The sequence below is a fragment of the Pyxicephalus adspersus genome, chromosome 3 (genome assembly GCF_032062135.1).
Source record: "Pyxicephalus adspersus chromosome 3, UCB_Pads_2.0, whole genome shotgun sequence".
Classification (NCBI taxonomy): Eukaryota; Metazoa; Chordata; class Amphibia; order Anura; family Pyxicephalidae; genus Pyxicephalus; species Pyxicephalus adspersus.
Window position 1 is genome coordinate 78193748 of NC_092860.1, and position 16399 is coordinate 78210146.

General features: G+C 38.6%; 1 protein-coding gene across 2 annotated transcripts in view; it reads left to right on the plus strand.

Moving 5' to 3' along the window:
• The window catches only part of ADAMTS3 (ADAM metallopeptidase with thrombospondin type 1 motif 3), a 130377-nt gene that overhangs the window by 26325 nt on the left and 87653 nt on the right, over window positions 1–16399 (plus strand). The window lies entirely within an intron of this gene.

Here is a 16399-nt window from a genome sequence, read left to right on the forward strand (position 1 = left end):
TTAGAATAAATTCTATAAGTCACGTGATATATATGTAATATTTTTATGATTAATCAGGAGGGTGATTTGTGTATGATAAGCTTTTATGGACAATCTACTCCATAAGTTCCAATTGAATGCAGAACCTAAGGCTATGTACACACGTCAGATGATTCTCGTCCAATTATCTTTTCAGGGCTTGTATCGAACGAGAATCTGACGTGTGTACGTTGTTCGTCTGTCGTTCATGAATTGGACAGGGCAGACCCATGAACAGCGAACAGTCGTAATAGAAGTGAAGGGGAGGGAGCGCAGCAGGGGTGCGCTCACCCCTCTTCATAGAGCAGAATGGCGCTGTTTGTACAGCACTCGTTCATGCATCTTTCAGTCTTTTGTCGTGGATTGTGAAAGATCCTTTCCAACAACAAAAATCTAATGTGTGTATGTAGCCAAAGTCCACAACACTTACCTCTTCTTCAGCCAGCATCCTCCTTGCCTCTGACATCTTAGCCTGGTCTTCTTGTTCGTTCAGATCTTTGTACATCTTCATTGGTTTGCCATAGGGGAATGTAACCGATATGCATCAAGGCATGCTAAAATCTTCTTAAAAGTCTTGCACTGGAAATGCCTAGAATGCACCACTTTATTTCTTGACAGTAAGTGCCAACTTGGAGATCATTCCTGCCCATAGTCACCCTTTTAATTGCACATGTTTTGGAATGGTGTTCACTCTATCTAGATGCAGATTTAGCAGATCAGGCCCACTGTGTATTGTGAAATAATTGGCCAAGGGATAGCTCAGAATTTGGTTTCACTAAAGACTGTTTAACACACTGTCTTTTTGGCAGATAGAAAGAAATATGTATAGAACTGGAAATATTTTAATAGTTTGGTAAAGATCCAGAAAACAGAGATACATGCTGAGTGTATGAAGGCAATGATTTAGAGGAGCTGTAAGTAACATGGAGGCCCTGCTATCCTATCCAGCAAGAAATGAATAACTATGGAATGTATGAACTTTACACAACAAATATGCACTGCAGTAGTCTTGGTCTACTGATAAGCAGTTGTCACTGTAAATTTTTATGAAGCAGTCTTATAAACAATGTATTCAGTAGTGTTTTAGTTGGGTATATATATATATATATATATATATATATATATATATATATATATATATATATATATATATATATATATATAAAACAATTAAAACTCCTGCCATGTATTTTTCTCTGGAGATACACAAGGAAGCGAGGCATCCCCTTTAAACATCTTCTCATACTGAAGGTGTAAGATAAATTACTGTGTGGCTGTAAACCTATTAATCACTTTTAGTGTGCAGCAAAATGCCCCAACACTCAACTCCACTTTTTCAATGCACATTACTTGAACTCCTCACCTGCAGGTCCTGGAATACCCGGAAACCGGAATAGCCAAAAAATTGCCCTTGTGTATAGTAAGCACAGAAGCTTTCTAGATTAAACAATCCCAATTTTGAGGTCTGGTTTAAGAGTACATTGTGAGGAAATCGGGCAAAGATTTTTATTCAGGTTTGCTAAGGTAGAAGGCAGAGGGGGATCATGGTTCTAATACTCCCCAGATATTTCATGAAATAGATCTGTCTTCTCTCTCCTGTGTTATTAGTTAGATTGTCAGTCAAGTTTAGTAAAATAAAAATGTTAAAAATAATATATAATAGTAAAAAAATCTAAATCTAAAAGCACAACTTCCCAAGCAAACACATACAAACACAAACAAGCTTGTACATGCATGTTTATATGTGTATATAAAAGAGGGAAGCACAACAAAGTTTGAGTATTGCATTGCATGTCTGATTATTGGGAATACCTCTAGTGCCAATATTTAGGGTAACTCTAACATGATGAAGTGTGAAGGTTTTTCAAGCATCATCTATGGACAGTTTTGAGTATCGTAGTTTATCTATGCTAAAATATTATTTGGTATCTAATTGCCTAATGTAGTCCTGTCTTTTACATTTATCAACATTAATGTGACCTACTGTCATATTTTTTCTCCCAAGTTCTCAGAATTTCATACCTTAAGTATATGTTTTAGTGTGTGCAAACAATGCTGGTAGGGAAGCAGTTAAAGTATAAACCCTAAAAAAAGACCTCCTTATTTGCTCCCTTGTGATCCATTGAATATATACTAATAAAAACATTTTGTTAAATTTCTTTGATATGTTCAAAAAAACACCTGTTGACTTTTTAGGAAGTCTATAGCTGTCCTGTGCACAGTTTTATTGTTATCTCAAGGAGCCTAATCAACCCTTTCAGTACTTACCTTGGACTTCAATTAGTTCCTATGTTTTGGAGATGAAGATAGCCAATTATAAGTAGCAAAAGATAAATGAGTGAGACTAACAACATTGACAAAATATTCACAAAATTACTTATTTTAAACAGGTACATTTCTGTCAGTTCCGCAGGTATTTTTCTGTATTATTTCTCTGCTGTCATTTCCTCTCAAGCTTCCAACCCATGCAGCCTCTTCTCAACAATTGATTCCCTCCTAAACCCCACACCTGCTCCCCCACAACTACCTTCTCTGCCCAGGGTATTGCCACCTATTTTAGAGATAAAATTAACAAAATCAGACATGATGTCTCTGCTTACAGGGGCCACTCCAACCATATCCACCCCTTCCTCCTGTAAATCATCACTGGCCTCCCTCAGCCCTGTTACTGTCTCCTCTCTTCTGTCATCATCTCCATCTAGTACCTGTCTGCTTGACCCAATTCCCTCTGATCTACTCCATACCCATTCCTCAATCCTGGCCCCCGCCCTAACTGAACTATTCAACCTTTCCCTCTTTACTGGTATCTACCCCTCCGCTTTCAAACATGCCATTATTCTCCCTATTCTGACTAGACCCCTCCCTACCTTCTAGCTACTGTCCTATCTCCTATCTCCTTATCTCCTCTAGCTACTGTCCTTCTCCCATTTGTTTCCAAACTTCTTGAGCGCCTTGTCTACAAAAGATTCACCGATTACCTGAGCACCAACTCTCTCCTTGACCCTCTCCAGTCTGGCTTTCGAGCCACCGATTCCACCGAAACAGCCCTTGCTAAATTGGCCAATGACCTCATCAGAGATAAGTCTCAAGGCAATGTTTCCCCCTCTCCTTCTTCTTGATCTTTCCTCTGCTGTTGACACTGTTGATCACCCCCTTCTAATACAAATCATGCGCTCCATTGGTATCAGTGACACTGCTCTCTCTTGATTTGCTTCCTACCTGTCTGACCATTCCTTTCAAGTTTCTTTCAATTGTAATTCCTTCTCTCCTACTCTCCTCCCTGTTCCCCAAGGGTCAGTCCTCATATCCTCCTTTGGCTTACAGTACCATCTGTATGCTGATGACACTCAAATCTATCTGTCCACCCCTGACCTGTCTCCCTCAGTCCTGGATAAGGTCTCATGCTGCCTGTAAGTTTTAACTCATCATCCCCCCCCCTCAAATTTCCCCCTGACATATTCCTAACTGTTAACAACACTGTTATTCGTCCCTCCCCTCAGGCACGTTGTCTTGGCGCCACCTTTGATTCTGCCCTCTCATTTACCCCCCATATTCAGAACATTTCCAGGTCCTGACACATTCACCTGTGCAACATCTCCAAAAATCTACTCCTACCTATCCCCAGAGACCACCAAACTCCTTGTACACGCTCTTATCTCTCGTCTGGACAACATCCTTCTCTATGGTATTCCACTAACCCGACTCTCTCCTCTACAATCTATTATGAATGCTGCAGCCAGACTTATCCATCCTTCCCACCTCCCTTCTGCTGCATCTCTTTACAGTTCTCTTCATTGGCTTCCATTTCACCTTGCTCACTTGTTCTTCCCCCTTACATCTTTATAGAACAGAATGGCTCTGTATGTACCATGCTCATCCATTCATCTTTCAGTTGTTTGTTGCTGGAAACGATCATAAACGATCATTTCCAACTACAGTAATCGAGCATGTGTATGCAGTTCTTTGCCTCCCATTAAATAGTTAAAATTATTTCCTGACTTCTTTTGCAAGCTACATACAAGGGGGTGCTGAGACGTTCCTGGCTTTGCCCAGAAAGAAGAGAGCCAGAGTTATGAAATAACACATTTATTCAACATATTCCCCACTGGGACTGATGCACTTGGTACAGGGTAGTTGCAGCTTTTCTAGACTGTTCAAATAAAAGTCCTTTGGTTGGGCCGCAAACCAGCTCTCAGCAGCATCTTTGACATCAGAAATGTCCTCAAAACGTTGCCCCTTCAGGTGTTTCTTCAAGTTCAGGAACAGATAATCCGAATAATAGTCCGAAGGGGCCAGGTCAGGTGAGTAGGGGGGATGGTGGACCAATTGGAAACCCAGGGTGTTCAATTTGGCAGCCACAAGGTTGGACGTGTGCGTAGGTGCATTGTCCTGCAAAATGAAGGATCCCTTTGGTCAACTTTGGCACAACGTTTCATCTTAATTGCCATCTTCAGCTGGTCCAGGAGGTTAGCATAATAATGTTCAGTGATACTAGAGCTCGGAGGTAGGTAGTCCACCTACAGAATACCGCCTTTGTCTCAGATAACGGACGCTATTAATTTTTTGGCTGATTTCTCGGTTCAGAACTTCTTCGGCCGCGGGGGCGCGCTGTGGCGCCATTCCTTTGACCGTTCCTTGGTTTCAGGATCATAGATGTGGAGCCAGGTTTCATCCTCAGTCACTAACCTAGCCAAAAAGTCCTGTGCAGCGTCAAAATGGACCAAAACGGCTTTGGAGGCTTCAACTTTTTCCTTCTTCTGATCACTGTTTAAACATTTCGGCACCTACTTCGCTGAAAGCTTGCACATGTCTAGGATAGTGGTGATAACAAACCCAACATGCTCCCGTGAGATGTCAAGTATCTGGGCAATCTTTTTTTGTGGATATTCGCCAATCCTCAATAATCAGCTCATGGACCGCATCGCAGGTTGCCAGGTCAGTTGAGGTTGGCGGGCGCCCACTGCGGGGCTTATCTTCAACGGTGAAATGCCCAGTCTTGAAATGAGATATCCAGGTTTTGATAGTGCTGTAGGAAAGGCACTTCTCCCCCAGTGTTTGTGACATCTCAGTGTAAATGTCCTTTGCTGACTTTCCATGGAGAAACAAAAACTTCATGACGGCCCGTAACTCCAACGACGTGAAACTTGCTTGTGCCTCTGCCATCACAGCTTCTCACTAAAAGTTTTAAGAATCGCAAGGGCCTGATATTTGCACAGGTACATACTAAGATATTAGGCTGTCATATGCCCCCAAACTAATTTTTCTATTTCATTTGGAAGCAGGCAAAGCCAGGAACTTCTCAGCACCCCCTTGAATATATCCCTACAATTCTAGACCTGTTTACAAAAAATGTAAAAAACATCTTTTTTTTAACCCATAAACCAACCCAAAGACTGAAATATTATCTACACTTTTACCCTATAAGCAGTATAATGTGCAGTTACATTCTCATATTTCGGTAAAGCACACTGCATCATATTCATCACTGTGCTAGTTTTAGCTTCCTAAGCAATGGTTCCTTAGCAATTTTCCATACTTTTCTTAGTAAAAGTTACTTTTTCCGCTGAAGCTGTCCATTTTTCATAAGTACAGAGTTCTGGCTGGCCCTTAAGATTGCAAAAATATTATACTTGAAAATGTTAAAGTGTGATCAGTGTTTTTTCCACCGGAGTCAAACATGAGTCCTTTAAATCACAAAAATTACACTGTTTGGCTGAAATGTTTCAGGATAAATTCAGATTGAGGTCACTGCCAGGTATACTGAAAAACACTTTGGCCTGCAACTCTGTGCCACACTAAACAGTATTTCTGCAGAACAGCAGGAATGGGCGGGTATTTACAGTGGTAACTCAGTGGTCTACCAGGGTAAACATTTTGAAATCCCAGATACACACTGCTTGCAAGCCACATGCCCTACAAATACTAATTCAATCAGTTGTGCAGAGCAAAAACAACAGCAACTATTTTGTGTTCATGTAGTTACAGTAGAAACTCCCTTTCCCAGGAGACCACATCTAAAAACATATTGGAAGCTGACCTTTGTCAATGGACCGCTTAAAGAAGACTTTAATGGAAAGCTTACTAGCTTTCTGTAGTTAATGAAAGTCATTACTATTTAAATGTCTGACTCATTTTGCTTTGGATTTATACTGGCCTATATAATTATATGTGATGTCTCCAAAAATGCGTTAAAATTAAATTTATACCTCTATGAACAGATTGTTGGAAGAAACTGATATAGATCTGGGTAGCTCAAAATTTTTGGGTAGTCTGTGTTGTGGTATATAAAAACACATTTCTCCTTATGAATTTTAAAATGCTCTGTGAAGGGAAGCTTTTTGAGATGAATACTCTTTTGCCAAAACTGGGTCTCTATTTTTCCAGAGCAGAGTTTCTAAGCTCTAACCAATCCATGGGTCATGGTGCATGTAAAAGTATTTTTTTATAATTTGGGGGAACACAAATGTGTGGGGAACTTAGGAAGGAATCACTTTAAACACTCTTTTAGGAGTAAGTAAATTGAGAGTTTTTACATCCCTAAAAATTACGCGAGAATCAGGAGACTTTGGCAAAGCGTTACTATTTTCGCATTGAAGTCGGCTGGAAAGCTAACTTTATGGGATTTTGGTGGTTTTTAAAGATGCAATGAGCTCCTGAGGGTTACAGAAGGTTTTTTCAACTATTCTAGACCTGTATTTGGGCTGCAATAATCTAATTATTCTACAACTTTTTCCACAGAAAGAAAAGTAAAACATTAAAACAATGTAAAAAATCAAAAGGGGAATGTATACAAAATGCAAAAAATAGGAATATTAAATAAAAGAAACTAAAGTAACTTAAATGTATCCTCTAAATATATACCCTCTAAATAAGGTAAAATAAAATCTTTTTTTTTTCAAAACAAATTTCACCAAAGCAGCTCAGTGAGTGAAATTGAGAGTTTGTTTTTTGAAATGTTAGAGGCAGGCAATTTGTTATCTGCTACTAGGCTATGCAGTCGCTTGACTCTATATAAACCTTGGTTTATTATTATACACGTGCAGCTTTGGTTTCTGGTTAATAGGATCTATATTTTTTATGTTTTGAAAGTTGGTATGTCTTTTATGCCCAATATAAATGGTTCAGAACAATAAAAAATGTGATCCATATATGTTAAAGATATTTTATTTGTATGGACAAATGTAAATTGAAGCTTGAGAAAAAAGTTGGCTTAATACAACCTGGAACCTGTCAAAGTAAACTAGATTCCTCCAGGGAATATGGAACAAGTTCAAACATGCAAAAAGTGCTTGATGATTGACTTTCTTATCTCAGCTACTACAGTTCAAAACCATATCCCCTGTTGTCCAACACAAGATGAAAGACATATCACAGTCATATTGCTGAGTTATAGTTTTGGCAAGGGCTGAGGTGGTTTTCATGTTTTTGCACATCCAAATAATGTAATTGCGCTCTTGTTCTTTTACAGCTTGTAAGCTCTTAAAAGCAGAACTATACTAAAAAAAAACTACTTACCTTTACTACAGCAGAGCCCCTGATCCCTCCACATGTCTCCTCAATTTGGTCCCACTCTGGCTTTTAAATCTTCCTTCGCCCCAGCGCTCTCAGCCATCTTCTTTTTTCTTCTTCCATCTTCTGACCGATTTGACATTGGGCAGGGGCACTTTTCAGTGCCTGCATGCCCGATCTTCAGTGTGCACAAAAGGAGCAGCTCAAGGCTCTGCACTCCTATTCAGTACTTACTACCACAGTGATAAAGACAGAAGAGGTGGGCTTCACCATTTTTTTTTTACATTTTGGAAAAAAAAAGATAATTTTTGCTAATTTTTGGTGATAGGTCCGCTTTAGGTGTTTTTCCCTTTTACAATGTAACTTAGATAAGAAGTGATAACAGCTCTCTGATGTTCATCTTCTATTTTCAAATTCCTTACATCTTTAACTTGTACAATGTAAATACTAATATATTTGGTATTTTACTATCTGTAAAAGTAGGCTTTGCCAAAACTATAACTGAAAATTTCTCTGCTGCTCATAGCAACAATATACTATATGCAATTACCTTTTATATCTTGCTGTTCTGAAAATGTTTTAAAACACTTTTCAGGGTTGGTATGTAAAATTAATTCTTTATCACTTTTTCATTCTCTCACTTTGAAGTTTATTGGTTTCAAACGACCAATCATGTTCAGTTATTTCCCTTCTGTTAATTTCTTTATTTGGCATTCACCTATTTAATCCCTATTAATGATCTTCTATTGTGAAACTGTATATAGAGTATTAAACAATGGTACCTTAGGTTTGATGAAGATTTTTCTGAAGTGTGAAAACTCAGATATATAACAGGTTTGAGTATTATGACAAAACACCTTGATGTTTGCAGACTTGGTAATGAAAAATTTAAAGGAGAAACCTCTTGTGGACTTATTTCAACAAAGTATACTATAGAAGAATACTTTACCCTTTTTACTGTTCCATGAATAAGTGTCAATCTTGATCATAGAAAGAGGAATTTTTTATTGACCTGTCACAGTGCCACAGGGAGGGGTGGTGGACCCTCTGTGTCACCAGCCCAGTTGGCTGAGACGTGCACAGGGCGCACTCCAAGCAACAGCCCGGTCTTTTCCGGAGCCTCTAGAGGTGAGGATGTTACCCTGCAAGCTGTTGCAAGGTTGCGGTCCCATTGTACACAGAGGCTGGTGACTGCTGATAGACAGGGACAAAGCGTGGTGCCGGAACGAGAGACTGGAACAGGGTCAGACAAGCCAGAGGTCAGGGCAGGTGGCAAACAGGTGAAGTCGGGAATAGCCAAAGGTCAGGGCAGGCAGCAATTGAGAGTAGTCAAAAGAGCAGAGTTGTTGCAGGCAACAGTGAAGTGCCAGGTGGGTGACGCTGAAGAGGGCACAGATCCCCTGGTCCTGTGGGGATCTGTGACATGACTAAAGACATATTTTAATATTTGCACTAGCACATCATTTTCTAATTGTTGTTGAACAGTTTTAAGTCAACTTTAGTAGTCCATTTTTTTCTCATAAGTATTTAAAATAAATGTATTACCTTATTGGCCTGAAAATCAACTTTTAAACAGACGTGTGTGAGTCTTTGGTTACTTACTAGTTGCCATTTTGGGAAGTAGATTTTTGGAGAGACAGGGCTCTAGCAGTTAAGAGATCCTTGGACCTTAGATTCCTCAAGCCCAAAACAATTCAATTATAACTATTCAAGTTTTAATATTCTGATTTTTTAAATTACTTGTAATGTACTGCTCTTAAGGTTTCTCTTTCATTTAAGCTATGGTATATCTAGTAGTAATTAGTCCCATTAACCTGGACTTACTCAGTAATACTGAGAACATTCTATAGCAGTGCCTTGAACAAGATTTTAGACATCCTCATCATTGCAAGTCCAATAAATGGCTCCAGTTACTACTGGATATGCTCCTAACCTTACAAAAACAAATTCAACTAAATCCGACTAACTACTACTAGATGTGCAGTGTGCAGAGCTGATGCCCTCCTCTTTTTAAAAAAGCCAACCTTAGTGACCAATGCATGATTGTAATAAAGATAGATCTAGCCATGAATCAAATTTATTCTTTTTGCACAGATGGACTGGAAGTACAACATAGTATTTTATAGTAAGTCTTGTTTTCACCCCTGCATATGTACTTTTATAATGTAAGTGCAGAGGTGACCTTTCCATTGAAGTTTGTTATCCTATGCCAGTGCTATTTATACATGTTAATCTGGCCATACATTGAATCTGACTCTTAGTTCATTGCTTGTCGTCTAAAACACACAGATGCATGATGTTACCTGCGGCATCTATTATTATACTATTATATATTCTTTTGTCTAAAAGGGATTCTGGTCTTTTCTGTCATTTTTAAGCATGTGTTACATACATATTGTAAAAACTCTAAATGTTTCGAGAAAATCATTATATACAATTACTAATCAAGATTTCACCACAATTGGACTGGATACTTTTTTTGAATAATGTATTCCTTACCCTCCTTATTTTCTTCTGAATTTTCCAGTTACCTTGTGTTTTGTGTTGATGAGATATAATGTTGTTTGTTTTTATTTCTAGTACATCATATGGCATCCACCTGGATTGTTTAGGATTATTATTTTTAATTGCATTCGAAAATAATGAAAACTAGGTATGTGAGCCATATTAAATTAATGGCTGATTAACTACCATCAAGATTGAGCCAACTCTTGCAATTCTTGTAGACCGACAGTCTCCAAAATATATGTTTTTTTTTAGTAGTAGTTTCATAGTTTTTGTCACACTGATACATTTTGTTGTTGGCCTTCATTCTCTGTTGAAGCTTTGCCAGCGTTATGGATTTTTGGAAGAAATCTTCTTTAATAATGTTCCCCAAATAATTGAAATTTGTATATTAGGGCTTTGAGTGTGTGTTCAGGATGAATTTGTTCTAGAATCAGTTTGTCTTCTTGGCTGTGCACTGCTGTGCATGTGATATGGGATATCATTACAATTTTGTTTTAGATACTTAGTTGCCTTTGATAATCTCTAAAGGTGCGTACACACTTCCAATTTTTATCGTTCAAAATGAACGACGAACGAACGACGAACGATCGATTGGGCAAAAATCGTTCTTAAAAAAAGTAACCAACGACGCCGACGAACGAGGAAAGTCGTTGGAAACGAACGACCGGACCGGCGGATCGGATTGGACGACGATCGTTGACCATCGTTCGTGTGTACGATCGTTCGTTGATCGTCCATGGTCTGAGCATGCGTAATGAATGAACGTTCGTTCACTTCCTGTCGTGCACATAGTTCCTCTATCGCTCAAACGATCGTATCTATTGTGTGTACAATATCTACGAACGATCGTGTCGTTATCTCTATGTGCAGGATCGGTGCTATACGATCGTTTGTAGATATCGTGCAGGATCGTTCGTCGTTCGTTTTCCAACGATAATAATTAGAAGTGTGTACGTAGCTTAACTCTTTGCAACTCTTTCAAGTGTTAGTCTGTTTTTCTTGGTTCAGAGAGATTTTCCTGTTGATTTTTGCTACTAGGAAGCAGATATTGTCTACAACTCCATAATCTTCATTGTCAATTTTTATGTATGCTTTTCCTAAATGTCCCCATCTTTTGTCATAAAAAAACTTGAATCAAACACAATGGTGTCATTCTACATCAAAGTTTGATGATTTTTCTTTTCCTGATTTAAAAAAAAACAGATATATGATTTTGTAATGCATCTTGTTCATGGGATGTTCAGCATAAAATATTTGTATTAAAAAACATTTGTTTATGATCTTGACACCCAGGAAACCATCACACAATTAAAATTAATTACAATTAATAAAAAGATGTGATGACATATTTCAGTGTTTCTCAACCTTTTGCAAATACTAAAATTGCTATATCCACACAGTACATTAGTGTGGTGGTCAGTAGGAAGATTGCCTCCTACAAAGCTGGCCAATGGAAAGAATGTCACCTTTACAGATAGCCAAAAAGATAATTGATGCCAGTTAAATTGAGGCATGAACTGCTCATTGCTCAGGAAACCCCTAGCAATCTCTGGAGGAACCCTAGAGTTCCACAGAATCCTGGTTGAGAAACACTGGTGTATTATGTCAACCATATATTGAAAGAAAAAAAAAAGAAAAAAAGACAATAATGAGTTTAAATACTCTGTCCTTTATGGGATAATTCCTAAAACAATGAAGCATTTTGATTCCTTAGCGTTAAGTCAACACATTTTTTATATTACAGTGATTATTTCTAGGGAAACCTGTCACTAATTAGTGCATAGGCAGTTCTGAGACTGATGTATAGAGTTGCCAAAGTAATATGGTCTGGCATTCTTGTAGGTTGTAAAAGAAAAAAAAAAAAACTAACAATGTAATTTTCATTTCAATGAGACGTTAATCTCCTAAAATAATCTCTTTTTAAAAAATAAATTACACTTTTCTTGCCAAAAACCATACCAGCTCAGTACTTCATTAAAATGTACTTATGACTCTTATTGCTTGTGTTCTTTTTTTTTTTTTGAAGATTTTGCATAGCATCAAACCCATAAAAAGAACTAAATGCATGCACATTTTGTCCTTTACTCAGATAGCCAAGTAAGCACATTTCATAAACTCCACTTTTAACCCCAATAATATATTGTGAAAGTTCACATCTTAGCAGAACATTATTGTTCTCTTAGCAGCTTGTAACACATTTCTTTACTAGTTAAAATTTAATAGGTTGACAAAACAGCATTTATAATATCTGTTGTGTTTTAGCTGTTCTGAGTTCCATCATTTAAAACATGGAAAGTAAATATTTGTATTTAGAGGTAACTGTGGCAATTCTGAGAGTAAACTTTTTTGAATTTAGTATTTTTAGGTTTATAAGTTTTTAATATAACATTTTTGCTTGTGGTTAGGTAGAAACAGATAAATCCTAACAAGAAGGTATTTAACTTGATAAAAACAATTGCAATGCTCTTTTCTATGAAGATCTGCTGATCTTATGTAGTTTCTTCTTCATTCTATTGGACAAACAATTTGAAGTTAATACTTAAATTAGGTACTAACCTTAATTTAATGACATTTATTTTGTTAATGACTGTGTATCACCAGCTCTGGTATTTTTATGGCAAGTTTGTTGATAGTGACAACAGTGGAACATATCAGCCTAAAGTGGCATAATATGACCATTTTCATCTGATGGCCGCTGTTGTCATTAAAATAAAACCCGCGGGCCACAATGCAAACAAACAATAAAGAAGTATGTTTAAAACTGGAATAGTTTTAATTCAAAATGAAATTAAATTGAAATGTGTCCGTTTACCGACCGTAATGTACATGTACCAAATAAAGGAAATGACAAGAATTTCTGCACTCACTATTTGATGCTCATTTTATTAATGAAAGATACAAAACTAAAGCATTCATACAGTGCTGGCCAGTCACATATTGCTTCTTGTTCACCATTCCTGTACCAAAGAGCAGAAAGTACACCATACAATGCGTCCTGTCACTTATAGGGGCTGCTAACCATCTTTGTACCCCAAAATCTCTGCAATGGATACTTCCAGAGAAATGCAGTTCATGTGACAAATAGCCAAGGGGTACATGTTCTTACTACTACATCTTCAGGGCCCTACATCTCCCAGTTCCTGAGAAATTAGGGTTCACAGAAGGGAAGTGGCCAGCTATGTGTGACAGGGTAGCATGGTATGATAGATATAGTTTTTGTATTTGTGATGGTGCCGTAGTGATGAAATTTAGGGGTTAGCCACAGGAGTCCCCCACTTGCAGTTACATTTTCCTTTTATTACAGAGAAATTGGGGATTGTAGAGAGTAAGGGGATAGAGAGTAAGTGACCAGCTATGTGTGACAAGGTAGCATGATATGATAGGTATAGCATTTTATTTGGGGGAGGGGGGACAAAAGGCATTTCCTACTGGCTCCCACATTTCCAGTGGCCAACATTCCTCTGTTCCAGGGAAATTGAGGGTCACAGAAGGTAAGTAGCCAGCTATGTGTAACAGGAACCCCACCAGCAGCTCAGTCCCTTGCAATGCAGCATCTGCAGATTTGACTCCAGGTGGCAGTGAGCGGTACTGAGCATATCCCCCTAGGCAGGGTTCCATGGCATGAGGAAGGGGGTAACCGCAACGCAACCTCATCGCCAGTCTGAACGCAGTCTTCAAGTTTAATGAACAAGCAAGTATATATTTGAGGCACCACAGGACAGAGCGAATTGACAGTACCCTAATGCTCATTGTCATTGAAGTGGGATCCGGGGGTCCCTAACATGTAAACCCAATTTGGGAACCCAGGTCTTGAAATAGCCCCCCCCATAATGTGAAAATATCCCTGATTGTTTAATTAGGATTTCATGCTTGTGACCCTGTATCTGGCAACTTGTTATGTTTAGGAGGCTAAAATTTGGTTTAGTAACAGCTCATGTTTCTATGACAATCAGTAAAGTAGATATGAAGGATATACAAGGAATTTACAGTACATGAGGATAATGACAGCAGCATGGACACAGACACAGCTCTCATGCTGGGATTATCTCATAGTATAAAGCGGGTTGGGAACAGCCACAGCTGATTGGAAGGTCAGAACGAGCAGAGAGAACAGAGAGGAAATCATCAGAATTTTTTTGACACACAGTGAGGTATACAATGTATTCAAGAGTATTACCACATAATATACAAATACATTTTTATATTACAACAAATATATTTTACAAACTGCTTTTTTACAATCAAAAGGCAGTGTTAATTGTAAACCACATTTATTGTGGTGAAGTCTGCCTACACTATACAATGTTTTCTCCTGTTATTGAACTGTAGCCCAGTTCATGGGCCTGCAAGAGTAGAAATGCATTTGAAAGAAATAACATGCTAACCAATGCGTTTCGTCGTTTTGGCTTCCTCAGGGGAGGATTGAGACATTTGACTGGGACTAAGTTAAAAAAAATAATAATAGAAATACTAATAATAGATTATTTCTTCTCTTGTATTTAGTATTTCAGGTGATGATCAGGCAGGTAAGGATGCTCATTGCAGAAGGGACATCCTTTGTCATCACCTAGGCGATGGAGAATGAATGGGAGCGCAAAGCCTCCTGGGATACCTACGTCAGGCATCCCGAGAGGCTCTTGGGGGCTCCTTCTGCGCATGCCCGAGCATCTCGGGCATTCGCAAAAGGAGCCTATTCGCGCAAAGAGAAAAATTTGCTAATCTCACACATGAGCAGTGAGCAGCAAGTTTTTTTCCATCCCACGTCACCGGATCTCGTGCCTGGGCTGGGTGGCATAGGATGAAGAACCAGGAAGAAAAGGAGAAGATGCGGGACCCGATGCCAGACACCCCCGGATTGATTTGACTGCCTTGTGGGATTGAAGATAAGTGTATTTTTTTAGGCACTTATGTTAATAAAAGATGAAGATTTAAAAACATGGTGATGAGATGAGATTTTAGTAACTGGGTTTACCTTTATTTTACTTCTACGTGAATGTGTAATTGTATCTAAAGCCTTAAAAAGCCCAGCATAAGCATGGTCAGTTCAAAATAACTACTGCTTTCCTGTGAAAATAAACTTGAATGATGAATCCCGTTTGCTGATACCTAACATCCATATGTGCAGACTTTCTGAATTGATTTTATTTCTTTGTTGGAAATACTTGGGGACTGTATCCAGTAGTGTTGAGCATGTGTTGATGTTAAAAGTTTGAGATGCATCTGAGATTATTCAAAGTTCATTAGCAGGGACTTTGATCTACTGACCTGCATCTGACCTGCTTTGAGTCAGTTTTGTATTCCCACAGATTTTTATGGGAATGCAAAACTCATGTGACGCATACAAAAACATATCAGCATGGTTGGATCAGTGGATAGCACTCTCACCTCTGCAGGACTATGTCCCAGATTTTTCTTGGCCAGTACTCTATCTGCAAGGCGTTTGTGTGTCCTACCTGTGTTTGCGTGGGTTTCCTCTGGGTACTCTGGCTTCCTCCCACTTTCCAAAAACAGGCAGTTACATTGATTGGCTTCCCCTGAAAATTAGCATTCTACTGTGTTAATGACACATGACTATGGTAGGGATAATAATAAACTTTTGTGCTGCCTTAAAAACTTGCTTCAGCTAGGTCCATATGCCTACTCCTTTTAGGTAACTGGTCATGTTTCCTGCTCTCAGTGTTGGGACTCTTATTACAGCTCCATAGAGCCCCATAAAAGAAATATCTGCAAAAAGAGGGAGAGAGCAACATAACTAAATGTGTTTGTACATACAAAAAAAGGCACATCTAATTGAAAATTAGATTCTCAGGAAGAGTTTCCTATGAAGTTGTTTAGTGTTCCGCTGTGCTGGATCACTATGATTGACTGCTAATGGGAGCTATTGTAGTCCTTGCAGCACAGTGCCTCTGTCACCATTAACAGTCACTAGTTATTGTACCAAATGACAATTAGTGAGCATCTGTAAAAGGTTTAATATGCTGTGAATGAAATCTGGAGCTGGGATGTTCTGAAATGATCCAATAAGTAAGATATACAGCACGGTACACTGCATCTGCTTTGTTTACATATGAAATGTAATTCCCTCTTCTTTGCATTGGATAATAACAGTAATTGTAAGGCATCTGTGTTTCTGTGCTGAGGGAAACCTGGGCTGCAGACAAAAACTCCTCCAGCCTCTTCATTCATATACAGCTTGTCAAGCTTCTGAGAAAAGTGAGCAGAGGAATTTCTGTCTGCCCCACAAATTAACCCCTCACACACGATGGTTATCCTCTACAAAGAAGAAGACTGTGCAGGTTTTATTATGTATAAACAAGCAGGAGCAATTGCAGCACACACAGTTATACAGCACACAGGTTCAGAC